Genomic DNA, 9,024 nt, shown 5'->3' on the forward strand with positions numbered 1-9,024 from the left:
TTGCACAGTGATGTGGTAACAGCAATAGGTAAAGAAAGCAACTTTACTCCTCATGAGCTAGCAAAATTTTCAAAGGGGCAAAGCGATTGTCCTTTTTACAGGACAAAGCACTATGGATGCTATAAAGGGTCATTAATGTATAGAGATGGGAAAAGATGGCATCAGACCTTGGGGTTCCCTCTTACAACAAAGCACCATAGATACATTAAATGGCCAACAACTCCTGATGACATTTCAGCATTTCTAGCTAAGAATGGTTGATCTGACCACTTGAGATGGTGAGCTGCAGGCACTGACTGTTGGATTCACAAACTATTTTGGTCATAACTATCTTTTCTTGTCTTCCAGAGCCACCTTGCTTTGCAGATGGAGAAGGGCATTGGGACAATCTGTCACTAAATTGTGCCCTTCCCCAAAGTAGGAGAGAGGTATTCTCCGTTCAAAAATCTGGATTTTCATGTAAAAATTCTGGAATCTATTTTGGTTGAAGATAATTTTTGAAGTTGTATTATAACATGAATAGTATAAAGTGGTAGTTATTATGAACTACTTAAGCACAATGTGGAGTTCAGCTCTGCCTTCTGGGCTCTGGCCTTTGACCCTTGGATGTGCTTACAGTGTCATTTTATGTAGTTCAAGGAGGAAACACCTGCAGTTAATGTGAAACTTGGGCTTTCAGCTAAAAAAATATATATAGTCACTCCAACTGCATGAGAGCTAAGCACTGTTGAAAATGAGCTGAATAAACTGAAAGCAAGAGAAACACCCTGAAAGAAGGTGCACATTTTCCCCCTTTAAGTAAGCTACAAAGCAGCCTGGCTGGGAGCTGGGGGAATTGCTGTGAGCTATTGTGCAGAGCTGGCAGTACAAGACTGCTTTAATTTTCAGATGTACTATTAGTTAAAAGTCAGAGCTGCAGGAGGTGAATGCTGCCAGATGAAAATGCTGATTCCTGCAAGGTAGCCAGCATACAGTTAGAGATCTGGGGATTCATTCCTAGCCCCACGTCTCGGCAGCTGCTTGGGGCACATGAGGAGCTGGCACTGCAGAGCTCTTGCACAGTCAGTGTTGCCCGTCCAGAAGCAGCTGCCTCCCTCCTCTTCCTGCCTCTGGCTAAAAATACCCTTTGGATTTTTCATCTGCCTTTTGTTTAGATTTTTGCAGGAAGAAGCCATTTTGTACTGGAACTTGTGGGGTTTTAAAACCAAACACCAAATATAGTAGCAAAATTGCAGTCAAATTCTACATGCTGGCAGCACTTCATGTAGCTTGTGTATCCTGTCATATGATCTAACTTGGTGAAAAAAATAAACAAGCTGAAGCACATAGAAACTGAAAGTTTGCCTGAACATTGCTGCAACAAAGATTTTGTTGTTTAATGCCACACTGAATCTGTGCAGAAAGTTTTTACTCATGTTTATGTGTACTTTTTTCTCTAGTTATCTTTGGATGAAAGTTCTAATAGATCCACCTAGCTTCAGAGCAAAGTAGCATATAGGCCCTTTTGGTGCAAAAAATATTACAAAATTAATGACAATCATAAGGTTCGATAAAATGAATAATTTTTCAATTGAAGGTGTTTCTACTGTGAAAGAAAAGCCAAGTCAGAGTAAACATATGGGTGAAATTCTACTGAACACTTGCAAACTATGGATAGAGATTTCTGAGCTGATTCCTGAGGCTCACTTTATAGCTGATGAAGGGAACTAGGAGCTCCTCTTGCCTGGAATAGATGTTAGCTGTACACCAAACAAATCATGCTTTAGAAGTTCCTGCATTTTTCAGTTACCTGCAAAGGCAGATTAAGCTAAGTCCTCTGTGTTCTAGACTACCCTGGTTAGGTATTTTTATATGTATGTATACATAGGTATTTTTGTATGTATGTATGTATGTATGTATGAATGTATGTATGTATGTATAGCTGCATCTGATGTACATAGCTCTCTATACCTGAGCGAAATGTATCCAGCATTTCCCCTCAATTTAGAAGAATTACAAGCATTTCAGTCAATATAGCCTCTTATTTTTAACAGTAAGATCCTTGATGAATTGACTTCAAAGGTCCAAGAAGGGAGCTCAGCCAGTAGGAATGGGAATCACAAAGATCAGCATGCAGAGTTGGGGAGAGGCACACTAAGAAGCATCCAGCAGGAGCCCACTAAGAGGGAGTTACTCCCAAAACCTCTTCTTTCTCTGGGAGGCAGAACACCTGTGTGACACAGGGGTTCAGTTTTTGCACAAAGGTTGGATGCTTCAGTGTATGTTCTTACAAATCTCAGGGAATTATGCTAGGTTATGTGACACTGAACTACTATTTATTTATCTGTGCAGGTCATATAATGGTATGAGATGAGTGTATAAATATGTTAGGTGATAATCTGAAGACAGTTCAGACTGGGGTTTGTATGCTTTGTGGGCTGTCTTATAAATTCAGCTACGAAGTATTTATTCTAGAGGTTTGACATCACAGAAGCTTGTGATAACGCAATAGTTTTTTGTACAGAGCAATCACACCCTGCTTTTATGAATTCACAAAATGTAGAAGGGTTTGCCTCATTTATAATGCTAGCCTTTCAATACAGACAGTTGGCTGCAGAATTAAACTCTTAATGGAATTAAGGAATCTAATATTCATATGCCTATATTGTCAGTGGGAACAGATATTACTTGCAAGAGAAATCATCATGGTGTTCATTGTGACTAATACAGTCTCAGCTTTTAAAATCCTCTGTGTTAATTCAGACCTTTTAAATCTAGATTCAACAAGTGCACCTCCTCCTCATCAATAAAAACAAGGGTGGCATTGTGTAACCAGTGCCCTGCAGCAATTGCACAGATGGATGGTGCCTCTCAGGAAAGCAATTACTGCTGTTCTTCAAGCTTAGTTCTAAGGCAACCATCTCACAAAATGGGGGGCTTTGCCAGCTGACTTTTAATTAGCATTATTTCAGAAATGAAGAAATAGGGAAAGAAGTTACCAGATTGCTTTAATTGACGAAGCAAGCAAGTGCCTGGTCTGGACCATTGGTGCAGAGTTAGTGTGAACTAACAAGATGTTTCACAATGTGAAGTCAAAATAAAGGTACAAATGTTTCACCCTTCCTTTACTCCCTGAAGACTGAGCAGAATCATGCCAACCAGTTGACTCGCAGTCTTCTGGCATCATTGCTGTAATAGTTCAGATGATTTCCTGGTTCAGAAGACATGTGCAAAGACCCAAGTCAAAGCTGAATCTGTGTCCAAGTGACAGCTGTTCATGACTCTGAACCTCCCTGATTTAGTTACTCTGTTCTTAGCAGCTACAGATAATGGCAGAAATTTTCTCTGGTGCATATTCCTCACCATGCAAATTGCAGAGCACACTAGGTAGCTGGAGGCAGTTGCCAAATACCAAAATTTAAAAATATTTTGCTCCAGTGCCACTATTTCAGGGGAAAAGCCTGGGCATAGCCTTTGACCATGCAGCCTGTTTTCCATGATGTCTTTAGGGCTTCAGGCACCAGATTTTCTTGTCACTTTTTCCATATGTGAGTTCCTCTGCATGCCACTTCATTTTAACTTACTCCTATAGGCTTTCTTCTGGGAAGGGAGCACCTGTCCTCACACATCCGGCAGAGGCAAAGCACTCAGGGTTATGTCTGTTGGACTGCCATCAAGTAGTCCTTCCACCCCATCCATTCCAAAACTGTTACTCACCACTTTAATGTGCACTTGCATGTTCCTGCTTGCATACAGCTGCTTACATGCAGGTCTGACTGACTCAGCAATAAAAATAAAGGATTGGTGAGCAGGCTGTTTATTTAAAGCTCCTCAAAAAGCATTTACCAATTGGTGTAACCTTACTGTGTCATTAACCAAGATATATTGAGTTACCAGCTGTCTTCACCAGCCCCTTGTATATATCTGGGACACACAGGAGTTTCTCAGATGGTTGGTGGAAATCTGGGGCTTGGTTCAGTTGCACACAGAAGCATCTGATGCTAAGGTATCCTAAGTTATGCCAGATATCCATACATAGCAGAAAGGTATGGGATACTGTTGCCATTCTGAACAAAGCAGCAGCACCAGGCCAGGTGAAGTGCATAGAGTGCCCTCAATGACATAAGGGATCCATGTGGACACTTGGATTAAAGCCCTAACACAGCAGTTGGGAGAGCCCAGAGAGTGGCTCTGCTGACCAAATATGCCTACCCTCTGGCAAATTGCATTGCTCTCTGGGCTCCAGCTGACTGTACTGACCTCATACCAGGTCACTCTCCTCTCTCCTCTCTCCACTGCCTGATACTAGGTCACTCTCCTCTGCATTTTCAGCTGCTTGGGCTCCACAGCCCAGCCCTGGTCGGGCTCAATCCCAGAACCTTGGTTTGGCACTCTTAGAGAAAACTGCACAGCAGAGCCACATAAGGCAAGACAGACCCTGAAATGGAGGTAGAGCTATTGACATATGGTCCAGAGAAAAGGCAGCACTGTTAAAAAGGCGTAAAATGCTGGAAGGAAAAGGCAGAGAGTCAAAAGATGGCAGGGTGGTGACACTTGAGCCAGAGAATGCGCATCTGTTGTCTTGCATGGGGACATGAGCATGTTAATGCTAAGTCTAGTAGCTTGCTAGTCACAGCTACCTATACTAACCAATAAATTATTACTTTACTCTGGTAAATTGTCTGTATCTGCTTGCAGGCTTTTTTTTTCCTTGCTGAAATGTGTCTAGCAAGGTGACTCATGAGGATACAGGGAGATGCAGGCTGCAGAGGATACTGTTACTCTGAAAGAGAAATTACAAAAGCTAAAACAATTGTGCAGTCTGGTGTTGTCATAACTATTCACATTACAGATTTATAGCTTTTAATTAGGACTATTAATTGTAGCAATATAAAAAGGGGAGGGAAGAAGGAAAGAACTTCTTCCATGCTAAGGAACTTTTACGAATGCATTTAGTTCATGGGAGCTGGAACCTTTCATGGGAGAGGGTGTACTGAGTAAAGCAGAAAGGCATTTATAATCTGTCAAGAGAATACTTAATTTAAAGCCAATAATCAAGTTTCTGCATAATGGACTTCATGAAGAATACGAAATTTGAATGACAACTGCTGCTTTATAGACAGAAAATGTGGAATTGAAATATGAAATTACTGAAGGAACAGAGCTGGAAACACTGCTGAGCAAGGGGAACAGGAATGGTGATAGTGAATTAATTTGAATGCCTCTGCTGCAAAACTTGCATTCAGCACTTTGGGTAGGAGACCAAGACAGCATGATGGCACACTGACAGTCCAAAGAAGTTGAATCAGCTGCAAAGGGAGTATTGAAAGAGAAGCAATTTGTGGATCAGACCATTTGGCTGATCCAGAAGACAATTCAGTCATTGAAAAGGGCATTGCAGAGAAACAGAGTATGGTTCCACTTCTCAGCACAGGTTTTGGAGACAGAGATGGTCCCAGGACCTTTAGATCTGGCACTACTGGATTCCCAGAAGGCACATCCGTTCTCTCTGCATACTACCTTGCAAAAGGAGTTGAAACAGGTTACATTTCCCACAGCCCAGAAGCCTCTCATTATCAAAGTAGCCCCAACCCAGATGTGATGTGCATAAGCAAAGGGAGAATTCAATCCACAGCTGACTTAACCTCAGAACAAGTTGGAGTTGAATGATGGCCCTGGATAGCGGGGCTTTTAGAAACCCCGGAAGTGTTGCTGAAAGGTTTCATTTCTGGGGCATCCATCATGCAGTTTTATCAGCAGCATTAAGAGGAGCTCCAGCTGCAGTAGAGAGCTTGCAGCACTAGTTGTGAAGGAGTCTGAAAGCACTACCGGTTCCCAATCTGTTGGATGATTGTTTTATCTGGATAACAGAAAGCTGAGGAAGGACTAGGGCAGTATTTATCTAGGAAGCATGCACTAGGTTTGAGACTTGGGGCTTGTGAGGGAAGGAGTAAGGAGGCAGGCCAGTATTTTAAGGACCAAGAATTTGCAGTGATGAATGGATTGAACTGGCTGAGGGGGCACCTACCTGACACAGAAACACCTAAATGCAAACACAGGTTCATCTGAGTCAGAAACTTGCAGTGATGATGAGAACGTGAGTTAAGACTATAGCATTCCCTGATGCTAGCACGCTCAAGGAATTGACACGTCGTGACTTACACACATTTTCCTTAACAAGGAGAGGTTCCTCTTGGATGTAGTCAGGCTCTTTGCTCTGCCTGTGCTGCTCTCCTGCTTACAGAATTCTTTTGCATTTCCAGTGTGAATGCATTCATAGGGTTTATACTTATGTTTGTACTGACACTACACTTCAGTTGAGACTGTTCAGAATGGCTTTTAGTTTGCACTGAATGGAAATAAAAACACAAAAGGGTAAATCCTGCTAAAATAGGAAAGGCAGCTTTGATACTGTCCTGTTCTTCCCTGTGAACTACTTGGACCTTTGAGGACCATGTGGTGTAACCGACCTCACCCACACTACCTCCCCGGGGCTGACCCTGTTGTGATAAGCCCGTTATCTTTCCTTGGTCTACATTTTCATAGAACCACAGAATCAATTCAGTTGGAAAAGACCTCTGGGATCATCAAGTCCACCTTTTGACTAAACACCATCAAGGTCAATTAGGCCACGGCACTAAGTGGTATGTCCAATCTTTCCTTAAATACCTCCAGGGATGCCAATTCCAATGTTTAATCACTCCATTACCTCCCTGGGCAGCCAATTTCAATGTTTCATCACCCTTTTTGTGAAGAAATTCCTCCAAGTATCCAACCTGAACATTTTGTGTAAGGCAGCTTGAATACACTGAAATGTTCTGGCCTACATGCTGTACCTTTGGCCACTCTGCTGTTTTTCTTGCCTCTCATGTTTGCACTCATCCATGTGTCTAATCCCAACATTCTCAATTTAGGCTAGCGAATGTTAGTTGTTGGCTTTTTCTTATTTTTGGTTTGGTTCTTTTTAAAGAACAGACATCAATGGGTTTTTTCTCTTTTTTTTCTGCTATTCAGCAATCCTGAAATAAATAATCCCTCTTACTTGTAGCAGGTCCAGGTATTCAGGGGAATATTCAGTAGAGTATCTTCTCTGACTAGTCTCATGAAAATCTTTTACCTTATCAAAAATGTGTTAGTTTAGTTCAAGAGACATTGTGATAAACTGCTGCACTACGGGATTTTGTCTTGGATATATTTATATGTTTTTTACATTTTAAAATACGTTCTGGACATGATTAAGAAATGTTTAAAATCTGACTGCGAACATAAACTGTAACTTCAATATCAATACATATTTTATGGCATGCATACAAACCAGGATTACATAAATCTGTCGAGTCTTTTTAGGGATGGTATAGCATGTAATGGATTTCTACAATTTTTTTTGCACTCAGTATTTTTTCAGTAGGTTTTAGCTCAAGACCTAGCTTGTGGCTCATAATGCCTACAAGCCAAAGGGAATAGGCTGGCAGAAACCAAGGAGAGTGAGTATCAGACCTGGTTACAGCAAAATATGAAATTCAGAGACAGCAAACTGAGAAAGGTAACACAGATACCAGGAAGAAAACAAATTAAAAGCAGCAATCTGCTAGTGTCATTTTTAAATGTAGCTATTTGAAGATATGTGCATGAGCTAATATGCAAATATTAATACAGTGAGAAATCAAGTGGGATGTCAACCATATGCCACCATATAAGAGGAGCCCAAAAGAACTTCCCAATCAAGCTTATTTCTGATTTTCCACACAGCTGAAATGGGAGAATTTGATGTGTTTATCTGTAATTGAGTAAATTCACATGCAGCTATTGATAAACATTTAGAATCTGAGGAAATTTTGGTGTTAATGTATCTGTCCATCTAACAGGACAAAGCTGCAGCACAAAAATCATGACAAAATGTCATGTACATCATCAGTACAAAAATAGGAAAACCTCAGTGTTCAATTTAAGAAAAAAATATTCTACAATAATTGTTGCAAATGACAGCACAATAAATATGTCATTAAAGCAAACAGTTGCTACTGTATACAATTATGGGTTATTTTCTTTAATTCCTCCATTTACTCTGATGATGCATATAAAGATGGAGGGAGTTCATAGGTCAACATTTCTTTTAAAAATTGCTGCAGTACTTTCACAGAATGAGCTCCCTTAGTATCAAATCATCAGGAGTGCAATTTCACATGCAAGAAACCATAGAATTTTTGTTTTAGTGGGAAAAACAACCCTGTTCTATCATGAAACATGAGAGCTCAAATGATCTACGTGAATTATGCTTTATCAGAGTAGTTTGCTCCTGACAATTACACTTCTATACTAATGCACAGCATGTTGGTAATCACCAGATTTTAGAAACATATTCCAGCACTGTAACATTTTAAATAGCCATTCCAGTGCATGCTCAAAGGTGCATTTGAACTCTTCAGAGAACCCTTCACACACTCTGCTGCCTGAGCAGCTGCCTGCTGAATTACTTACAGGGATTTCCTCAACTATAACAAGTTCTTGGAAACAATATTTTATAGTTATCTAGCTCCTGACTTTAAAATGTCCACAGGATACTAAATTGGTTTGGGTTTATTGTAAAGCAGTGTTTTTAAAAGACATGGCTTGTTCATTAATGGTCCCTACCATCTCTAGTCAACTTCAATGTTAAATAAGAAATGGAGACTTATGGATCTGGTACATTAAAAATACTGGACTATTTGGAAAGTAATTACTTCTTCCACAATTTCAAATTTTAGAAAAAGTGTATGAACACTGCCTTAAGTGGCTCTTGTAGCACATGGGGTATTTAATTTCTTTAAAGTAAAAACTAGAATCTCAATAAAATTTAAAAGAATTTTTTTTAAAAAAGCAAGTTTTAGAATATATTTGTAAAAAGGACCTTGCATGCCTCACTCAGTGTTCAATCACTTCAGCTAGAACATTAGAAAATGATTACTCAAAAGTGAAATGAGTTATCACCTAACCTGAAAATACCAAAGTTAAACACTAAAACTAATGAATTTTTAACATTCTTTAAATTTTATATTTGAAACATAA

The sequence above is a fragment of the Melospiza melodia genome, chromosome 3 (assembly GCF_035770615.1).
Source record: "Melospiza melodia melodia isolate bMelMel2 chromosome 3, bMelMel2.pri, whole genome shotgun sequence".
NCBI classification, from domain to species: Eukaryota; Metazoa; Chordata; class Aves; order Passeriformes; family Passerellidae; genus Melospiza; species Melospiza melodia.